General features: G+C 40.0%; 1 long non-coding RNA gene across 1 annotated transcript; it reads right to left on the bottom strand.

The window, feature by feature from the left end:
• Nucleotides 1-4,546: 4,546 nt before the first annotated feature.
• On the bottom strand, nt 4,547-10,036 carry LOC124985506 (uncharacterized). The gene is made up of 3 exons (XR_007108871.1): nt 9,905-10,036; nt 5,183-5,287; nt 4,547-4,670 (listed from the first exon to the last, which is right to left on the bottom strand). It is a non-coding gene; the product is annotated as an uncharacterized LOC124985506 (long non-coding RNA).
• Nucleotides 10,037-11,237: the final 1,201 nt, after the last annotated feature.

The raw sequence follows: 11,237 nt of genomic DNA on the forward strand, positions 1-11,237 counted from the left end.
GACAATTTTTGTGTTCCCCTTAAAATTTATTTAGAAAAAAGTAGATGGCAAATCACATTTGTTCCACACACATGCCTGACCTGTCCCTGTACTGGATCACTTGTCTCATGTCCCAAGAAGCAAATGTATCTGAGTGTTTGGCACCATCACATTCCCTCCTCAGCATGAACTCCAAAGAACACTGGTCACCAGAAGTGAAATGACCAACCCCAGTTTGATGTCCAGACGAGCTTTTAAATGCTCAAAGCCACTGGGTTGCTAAAGTACAGCATCATCTTAATATGTGGACCTTGGCCTTTGTGGGGTGATCTAGAAATCAAAGCACGAGGGTAAATTCTGTTTCAAAGTACACTGGAATCAAAACAGAAAAAAAATGAAATGCCATTGTTATAAAGTCATGAGCCACCAAACAAGTTTTTGCAAAGGAAATGTGGTGACTGCTGGTTAGCCCTGAAATCTGGTGCACATCTCATTGGGCTTTTAGGGTGATACAGCATCTAAGAACAAAAAATTCAGAATGTATGCCAAATCATTAAAAATGCTTATTAGTATATTAGGAAGGAGTAATGAATAAAGGACAAGTTCTGCTCTGGAACTCTTTGAAAACACTGATGAATTTCAAGTTCTCCATTGCTACCCTCTTCATTTGTCTTTCACTCTTGGATTCTCTTTGCAGGTCTGAATCTCCATGTTCCTGATTCAGCCTTGTCTTTCTCTTTTTGCCTCTTCCTTTCTCCATATCTCTATTTTACTTCTCCTTCTGTCTCCCTCTCTTCTAAATTTCCTTCCATTTGAGTGAAAGACCATTTAGTATCTCTCATCTCCATCACTGAGGAAGTGCTTGACTTCCTATGTATATATAGTGTGTGTGTTCGTGTGTGCATGGATTTTATGGACAGACCCATAAATATCAAGGTCAACTAGTGTCTGAGATTTAAATTGAATTAATATAAAAATATATTGTTTCTTCATTTTCTTTTTTGGAAGTAAAGGGACTAGGATGTCTAGCCTAGTCTTACTGGTTCAATGAACTTCAAATCTGTCTCTTCTCTAATTTAAAAATCTAATGAAGAAATGCCTGAAAACATTTGCTGTTAACACATTCAAAAGAAGGACAAAATGTGACTTTCTTGCCTTTGTCATCAAAATTGTCTACTATGACTAGTAATTAGAGAAATTTGGTCAAATTCAGTTGCCTTGAATTAAGTACAATAAAGATAAGTTCACTATACCACATTTTTTAGATTTCAGATTTCTTAAAAAATATATAAATTGTATATGTTCATAGAGTATCAGAAAATACATATAATTTAATTCATAATCAAAACCCTCAGTGATAATCAATGACATTTAAGTCCTATTTTCTAGGTTGATTTCACATCTTCAAATTTTGTTTATAAAAATAAAAATGAATTCAATAAAAAGTTTACTAAGCTTCTATTATACATCAGATGCCCATTAAGTATTTGTGATACAATAGGCAGCTCCATAAATAAGTTTCTGCCCCTGTGGATTTATAATCTTACTATTTTTGGTATTTATGTTTTCAATTTTTGTTTTGCTGAATATATTTTCCTAGCTGTATACATTGACATACAATATAATATATATTTAATAATATATAACATGCAATTATATAATGTATAATATATTTAATGGCTATATAATATTCTCTCATATTTATGTACAAAGTCAAAGGTTTCATTCCTTTTGTGCAACAAAAAAGTACAGAAAACCAAAAAAAGTCATCAAGAATTTAGTATTTGCCCTGAGCAAATATGACAAAAAGAGGCCTAGAGCTGCCATATTATTTTCATGAAGTTACAGAGCTCATAAAAACAGTAAACAGCATAGCAGTATTTCAAACCCAAGGCATCTGTTTCCAGAGTCTTTTCTACTAATCATTACTTTATAGTTTAAAGACTGCACCCTTTTATCCTCATAATACATATCTTCTTTACATGGATAATCAGGCGAGATAGTTACCTGAAACTCATCCCCATTATGGGAAACACACAGCAAAGTGCCTATTTCCACAGGAAGAACCCTTTCTAGGGAAAGGTCAGTTTCCTCTTTCTAGAGAGCTGGCGGAACAAGTTCCCTATGCAGCAGTATCTCTCTACTACTTGCTTCAGAGAATTTCACCCTGCTGCATTCACACGCTCCTTTTGGAAGTTATTAAAAGCTATGGAATTTAACTTAAAAAATAAATGCTCATGTGCACAGGATGTGCAGGCAATCCCAGGAGGTCCAAACTCTGAAGCCCTCAGAGGAACCCTCTGGGGAAAGTTTTGCCCTCTTTCCAGTGTTCATAAACATCATCTGAGGCATTATTAAAGCACGAATATTCCTGTTCACTCTCATGCCCCCTCCAACAAAATATTATTTCTGAAGTCTTAATTTACCTTAATGTAGCTAATTCAAATGAAGGTAACTCAGGGTCATACCTGAATGCTAGCCTGTTAGAAAGTCCATGTCTATTCAGCTCAAAATCTTTCCAACTGCTCAGCAAACTACAGAGCAAGTCAGATGAGAACTGACGACAACACTTCCAAAACATAGTTACAAATTCCTCTTCACTGAGTGTGCTAAGAAGTGTAGAGCAGAACAGAGGAGCTTCCTATCACCTGCCCATGAGTTTGGGTTCCCACCTGCTCTGCTGTTCTGGTTAAGGAATATGCCCAGACGTCAGGCTCAGTGGCACAGTCCAATTAGCCAATCACCTGATGCCATGTCTCAGTAGCATTATCTTAAAAGGAATATGCATATGGTTACCTTCATGCTATCTCCCTTGGTTTAAAGGCCAGCTTTAGGCCCCACATATACCTCCTGGATTATAAACTGCAGGTGATATACGTTGATGACACTACATGAGCTACTCATAGGGATAGATGGAGGCCATGGAATGGAATTAACTGGGTCAGTGACCTTAGATGGAGGCCATGGAATGGAATTAACTGGGTCAGTGACCTGAGAACAAGGTGACCTGCAAAGGAGCACACACAGATTCTCCTGCTCATGCCAAGAGTTCTCCCCAACATCATGTTCAACTGACCTAACAATGTTGCTAAGAAACTCCAAAATAAATCCATACACTATTCAGAGCTCTGCTCTGTAACTCTTTACACAGGTAGTTTGGGGTAGGTTTCTAAACTTCTTTGAGCCTCAGTTTCTAGAGTGTTAGAATAGAGATAATACCTACTTATGGTTGCTATGAAGTTTATATTAAATAATATGCTGATATCCTGCTTAAAAGATGTGGTGAGTTTTAGTAGTGTAGTTATAATTCAGCCCATCTGGATAAAGCAGTGGTTCTGGTCAGGAAACTAACCCATGCCCCATCACCAATCCCCAGCAACCATCAGGTTCAACAAAAGCAAAGGGAACAACTGATAACTTAAATATAATTGCATCAGCATATAAAATAATATTTGCATCAAGAGACAATGTGTGGTTTGCACAACATTACCAAAGCTTGCCATATCCAGCTTGTTATCAGGGAGGATGTGTGAGAGCTGGCATCTGATTCCTCCTGCTGGCTCCTGACCCAAGAGCACCAGCATGCACCTCATTGCTTTCAATTCTCCAGCTCATGACCAGTTCCATAACATCCCTCATTGTGATTAGTGCTGCTGATGTTTAAGCTCCATCTTCCTGACTAAACTAGATTTCACCTACCTATTATTATTAGAGAAGGGGCAAAGGAACTCTATGCACTCCCTTCCCTGATACCTGCTGCAGTAACACCAGCTACAATTTATATTATCAGTGAGGTGCATCAGAGTCCAACACATAAATGAATAAATGGTGGGGGGCACAGGTACCTCACTTGCAATAAGTCTTATCAGTACCCTGGAAGATCATCTTTTAAAGACTACTAAATGACTCAGAGGAACACTGGACTAAGAATCTTGTTCTAAATCCCAGTACGTATAACTTGCTTAGGTTCTCCTGGAACTCAGGAGCCCTGTGCCAATCTTTACATTTCCCTGTGATGGTTCCTTATGGACAGGAGCACAGGCTTCTGCTAAAGCACCCACTGAGAATACAGCTCTAACTCTTCCTCAGCACATGGCAAAACAGACATATAAACAACAACAAAACCCTGAGAGGCATCAGTGGAATGCTGGGTCTCAAGTCTCAGTCCCTCTTCTTCCAATAACTGATGTATAAAGCATGCTCCTAAATCTGCAGTTCCTCTGTTTCATCTCCTATGAAATACAGGTAATGATGATCTCTCTCTCTTTTTTCTCTCTCAGGCCTGTGATGAGAATAAAACTGAAGAAATGTAACAAAATTCTTCAAAAGTGAACCATTTTGAAAAGTAAAAAGGCACCTCATGATCTAAAGTTGCATAAAAACATTCAGGAGATCTGTAGAAATCTTTTATGTACATGGAAAAGTTCATGTAGGATTTCCTACAGAGCATTCACGTCCCCCTTTCTTTTTCCTACCTACATTTTGAATTGGGCTCTGTTCTTTCCTTATAAACCTTGCGTGGTAACAGTTCACCTTTGTTTCTTGCCAGGCTTTGGAATATTGGACCCATGTGATCAGAGCAGAGCAGAGCTTCTCAGGAGTCATGGTTACATACCATGGAGTCTGGTTCCACTGCAAAGATGCTGTTTGGTCCATTTCCCACCAAAGAACAGATGCATTCTACACAGTTTCTAGAGGTACAAGATAACAAGTTAAGAATCACTTTAAGACAGGCTACAGAAATTGCATAAGTAAATTCAGGATATATAAAGACAATTGTCAATCTGAGCACCTGGCTGGGGATGTCACTTGATAGAGGGAGTTTACCAAATAAAAGACCTTTTCTCTGAAATCTTCATATGAGAAATAAATCAGTAAAAAGAAGCAACAAACTCAACAATGAGATTTAAATGAACAAATAAGGGCAGTCATACTTCTAAGGGACAAAACAGTTTTTATTTTATTTTTTTCTGGTATAGCTTTTCAGTTTCTCATAAGCATGAAATATTCACTCCAAACTGATGTTATAGATTAGGGAGCTCTCTCCTTCCTGCATCTGTTCTTGCAATTTCTTTGACTATCACTTGCTTATAGTTATTTCAAAATTCTCCTTTTAAAGTCTCCCTGCTATTCATGCCTCAATTTGAGCACCATTTCTGTCACAAGCCTGCCCAGCCACCCCACCCAGAAGATCCCCCCTCACCTTTACTTCTCTAGTGCTCTTGACATTCAGAGGATGTGTATCTTCTACTGTCTCACGTGAATGTTCATAACTTACACCACTTCATATGCACTCCTAGATCAGCACCTGTAACAAATTAGGTGTTCAGAAAATATCTGCAAAATTAAAAGTTAATAAGATAATGTTTATTAAATTGTCAGTGCTATTTCTGACACAGAGTTAACACCCCTTAAATGTTTATAATTATTGATATCCTAAGTAAAACACTCTGTGTATTTTTGCACCCAATTCTGTGATTTTAAAAGTCCTTTTTTAAGAGAGGTATGAGTCATTCTCAGAGTCAATATTTACTTATCTTTTCTAAAAGAAGTAAGAGGATGTCAAAGAGGTATGATATTTATTCTCAGGTTAAGCACTTTGTTGCCAAAAATTAAGTGCTTGTCAGCCCAAAGATGGAATCAAACAAATCAATAAGGCTTTATTACAAATATTAGTACCTGATTTAAATTAATGTCTTTAAACTTCAGGAAGTTCTGTACACATATAAGAACAAGAGGAGAAAGCTTAATCATGTGAAATGTAAGGTTTGCTCACTCTCAAGGGAGGGAATCAAGGTGGACTCTTTATTTCCCCAGAACTTTGCTTTGCAAGTATGAGGTGCTCAGCACTTTCAGGTTGGATGCCTTAATAAATTAGGTGAGACCCGAGTGGCGTTTCATCAATGTTACTGACCACGTGTCATTACAAAGCAGAAAACAGGTATTGTGCCTAGTGCTGAGATAGACAGTAAGGAGATCTGAGATTTAAATGGAGGTCTGCCTGCCCCACATCATATGTATTCTTTTCTTCTACAGGAAGAAAATGTTATGTTGTATTTGCATTTTTATTAGATTCAGAACCTTGAACATATAAGGATAATTTCAAGTTTTCTAAAGAAAGCTAATTCTATAAAAAGGTAAAAAGTTAGGTGAAAAGATCACCAAACTTGATTTTCACAGTCAATTTTGGACTAAAATAAGATTTTATTGTAAACACTGAAATGTGTTAACCCCTAAGGTTAGATTCCAAAATTTGTAGATGACCTCATGTTGAATGAATCACCCAGTGACTCTAAAGATAAAGAGGACATATAAGAGCAGTGTGATTACCACAAGTGTAAGCAATGAAATTTGACAGGTTTGTATTAAAACCATTCTGTTTTCACAAAAAGATGGAGTTTTCATATTCAGGATTTGCTTGCTCTAACATCCTTGGAAATCTATACAACATGAGTAACATTATATTCAGACCTTAAAAGGTTCAGCTTTTTAAGTTCTACATTAAAGTCTACAAGGCAAACATAGGTTTTGGAGTCAGATTAATGCAAATTCTAAATCATGGTTATCCCTAACACATTGTATGTCCTTGGCCAGGTTAATCACCTTTTCTGAACCTCATTTTCTTGTTTTCCACAATGAGAGTGATAATAATACTCCTACATATTATTGTAAAAATTATCAAGAGGAATATAAGGCATTCTACCATAAATTGACCCAGTTTAATTACCAAGGTTGTTATCAATATATGTCAGGTCTAAAAGTAGCTAAAGACAAACACATGCATGTCCAAAAGATCTGAGAGGCATGCCATTTGATAAATAAAAACTTCAATGATATCATTATGTAAGTTATGTACTGCAGATAACTGTCTTTGGCTAATATCTCTTGGAAAAACATTGCTAATGCTAAAGAAACTGGGAAAGAAACTGAAACATTTAAATGGCATGCAGCAAAACATATGAAAAGAGTTATTAAAACTTACCATCTGCATAACAGGAATTTCATAAGGATCAATCAGTAAATGCTGGTTAGCATTTTCGGACTCAGTTAAAGAAGGAATTGCACACACACACAAACACACACAGGATAAAACACTACATATTACAAATACAATTAGAACACAGCACAAAGCATGTGTGAAATGAGAGATAGAGGAAATGTGTTCTCCTAACAAATCACATATACTCAGCAACCCTCCCACCTCCAAGATCCCCACATTTGGTTCAAATCCAGTAAAGGTTCCCATCAAGAAAGTTTGTCCCATATGTCAAGGCTGTAAGTACTCACACTCGGATTTAAATTTGGGGAATTCCTCTTACATATACACAACGCACACACACACACACACACACATACACACACACACATCATGTGCGAGGAAAAGTTATATCTTCAAACTTCTGTGCTAGAAGCATGAGCAAAAGGCACAAGGAGCAGAAGAGGACAAGGAAACGATCCAGAATTCTTGAAGCATTAGACAGGCCGTCTACTTATCCATACCTCTACATACTCATTAGTCTTCCTTACCCACAACTTCCAGCTGAAGATCAGACAAGTCCAAAGGAGATATAATGCTGTGCCTTCCCACTTCTTTCTTCGAGAGGAAATCTTAGTGAGAAATTTTAAGTCTGTGATTTCATCTTCAGATTTGGAATTTATGTCTCCTTTAATGACTTGAGAGAAAGTGTATGATAATAATGTCCTTGTGCGTGTATTGAGATATGTAATTCTAGGCATTAGTCCTCAATGACACTGACCCCATTTTACAGATGAGGAAATCACACTGACATTATTATGACAACTTGTCAAGGACACATGACAAATACAGGGTCTAGAACTCAGGTCTCAAGTCGGGTTTGCATTTCATCAAGTTGCCTCCATCTAAGAGGTTGCCTTGGATTCCCTGTCCTTGAACTCACGAAACTAATAACTGTAAACTTTCCCTCCTCCATGAGACAAATGTGGTTAGATTAAACTGATTAGCATTGTTTCTGACAACATGTACGTACATATATACTGAAAAAGTTGTGTGTGGCGGGGTGGTTGCACTAAGAAATTGGCTTTAGAGGAGAGAGATCACTAGTTAGCAAACTTGGTGCGCACACCTTCGATCACTCCCCATTACTTATTACAGTCACTAGCTTTCATAGACCACACCACTCACCCAAACCTGATCCACACCATGTCAACTAGGCCTATGAGCAAAAATCTGTGCATTAAAAACCTAGCAATACTGTCAGTCATTCTTCAGTGAACAAGTGAGAATTTGGTCTGACAAAGATGTATTTCCTCCTCTCTCATTCAGTCGAAAAATCTTCCAAGACAAAGTCAGAGATAATTTGTAGTCAAATTTTGATGTACCCCAAATTCCTTTTTTCCCTAATATCTACATATTTGATGCATTTGAAGTCAGAAATTTTAACTACCTAAAAAAGTGAAAAAAATTTCATAAATTCAAATTTAACTGGGATCAATTTTTTAGTGTTTTTTTTTAATAATATGAACTGTTTTACATAAAAGATATGATTGTTACAATAGGGAATGAGAATCAAGCTCTAAAAGAGCTGGATGGAGTCTCTGTTGTATTTATTTCAACAAAATTGTAAAGAAGGATATATAAAGCAGAACCTGTGTCCTAAAAACTGAATATGAAGATTCAGTGTGGAAGTTCTCAGGACAGGACTATCATTTCTGGCTGCTGCTATTGTGATTTGCCTCAATACAACCTATTCTTGTGTTCCAAAATAGCTCCCAATGAGTAAACATTTATGTTAAATGCTCAAAACTTTTATTTCAAAAGCGAACAATGAGCATAACTAAAGTTACATGTCTCTGGGAAGGTTTCCAGCAATTGCATTACAAATGAAGATAGGGTGCCTGGTGCTGGGGTAGGTAATCAGTGCACATTTCAGACTAAGCTATCAATTTCTTCTACTTACTCATTTAGTTTAATTTTTAACCAATCATGATTACGACATTCTTACTGCCTACTTCTGTGACAGTCTATAAAACTTTCACATACTTTTTAAATGGTCTTTAATCATCAAAACCAAAGTTATTGTTTAAAACAATTTGCCAATAAGAGTTTCCAGATTTACTTTTCAGGGTGGGCATGACCCCAAATCCCCAACTTTCAGCTCTGCTAACTTCTCTGGGTTAACAGAAGTCCACCACACACTCCCTCTTCACAGGGTCAGCCTGCTGTAATCTAGCAATCCCTTTCTTCCCCATAAGAAATGGCCCAGTCTCTCTGCTCTTCACTAGTGGAGGTCAGGCAAGGGCTAAGGACACTGAGTTGCAGTCAGCTGGATATTGACATTTCTAAGACTGGATCACATTGGAGAACAATCAATAATTCAGTTGGAAAGTTCCAACTCTGAAACACACACACACACACACACACACGGGTCCTGAGAAAAATAGTATAGGCTCTCCCTCTTAAGTTGAAGCCTTCTGAGGATCACAAACAGGGGCAGCATGGAAAGGCAGATCTCCGTCCCCTTCTAAGTGACTGTAAATATGTCATTTGGGGCTTACTTGAGCCATCAAGAAACACAGCAAGTAAAGGGAAATCTTTGGGAGGATGTCACTGCCCCAGAGTTAACCCTTTCACTTCCACATTTCAGGTACTTCATATCTTCCTACTCCACCTGGTCTCTCCAGCTCCAGAAACCACAGTGACAGGAAGTAGGAATGTATCTGCTCAATTGAAAGTTGTTTTGTTTTTGTTTTTTCCCCAGAGTGAGGTCCTGGAAGGACAGACACATAACCTAGAATTGATAAAACTCCTGGGAGGGTGGTGGCAAAGCCTTTATTTACACACATGCTAAGTCACAAGCATCCCCACCTGGCCCCGCACACCATGCACTTCAAGACTTGCCACCCCTCAGCTCTGTGACCCCACCTGTCCCGCGGATCTACTCACAGGCTGTAGTGGTCACACCAGTGCTGCGGTCTGGTCTTTGCATACCGCTTCTTGTCACCGCTAGCAGGCTGTTTGCCAACCTCAGATCCTCCATCTGGAGGACGTGGCTTTTTCTTACTCTTGCTCCGGGCTCCAGGCTCCCGTGGCCCTGAGTTCCCAGAGGCTTCTAGTGCTTTAGGGCTCCTGCTTGCTCTTGCCCGGCTCCTGACTGGCGGCCATCTGGGAGAGGAGAGTAACAGGAATCCCCTCCCAGCTGCTCAAGAGGGGAGCTCCTGGGGTGGGGCCCAGGATAACGAGTAGCAACTGGACCAGGTGCGGAAACCGGAGCATGCAGAGCATCTGGAGCCCAGTGCAGGCTGGAGAGCGCTCAGTCGGGCTGGGTTCCGCGGTGGGTGCCAACTTCTCCCATCCCAGGGAAGGTTACAGGAGAGGAAGTCCCAGACCCCAAGCCGCAGCAAGGGCTTTCCGCTGGAGGCTGGGCAAACGCTCAGCTCTACAACTCCATCCAAGTTGGACCTCAGTGGGGCGGGCGGAGGCGGCGCCGGACAGGTGGCTGCCGCTTGCGCAGAAGGAAGCGCCGCCGCGCGGGCTGCAGCCAGCGCAGCCCACACTGGGGGCGCCAGCTGCCGGGACCCCTGCGCTGCGCTGGCTCTGCACACCGCTCTGCACCGCTGCAGAACGAGATCCTGGTACACAAATGCGCTGCTGTGGACCCTGGCTCTCTGCTCTCCGCGCCTCTTGTTGTAGACTCTTGCCAGCGCCTTGGGGAGGACGTGGGGGCTTTCCTACTCTCTCCCTCTTGATCGCTGTGAATGGGCACCTTGAGCTACACAGCACAGGCAATGTGTCCTGGCTGACGGACCGAAGAAGAGCAGCCCGCACCGGTGGGGGTTGTGTACAGAAAGCAAGAGAGAGAGAAAGAGAGAGTCCAGTGATTCTTATCTTGTGTTTGTTTAGGGCTTCTCCCTTCAGTCTTCACACTTGACTCCCTTTTCCTGACTTTGTACAGCACTCATTCTGACTAAAATCAGTCTTGCACAATGCCATTTGAAAGACCACATTGCTAGCTTGCTTTGTAGGTATTTAGTGGAACACAGAGGGACCTCCTCCACACCACAAAGTCCTAGAAGGTAGAAACAATAAAGAAGCTCAAAACTGTGACTTGGGCCCTCTGCAGTTTCAGGGATTAGCACAAAAACAAAGACTTCCTAGGAAAGCAGTAAGTTACCGCAGACAGATGTGTGCTGCATAGGTTATGCAACTTTTGAACAAATGCACACTGATTTATTTACTTGTATCATTCCCCACCTTCATCCCCCTAAGGCAACTGATA

Source organism: Sciurus carolinensis, chromosome 5, assembly GCF_902686445.1.
Source record: "Sciurus carolinensis chromosome 5, mSciCar1.2, whole genome shotgun sequence".
NCBI lineage: Eukaryota > Metazoa > Chordata > Mammalia > Rodentia > Sciuridae > Sciurus > Sciurus carolinensis.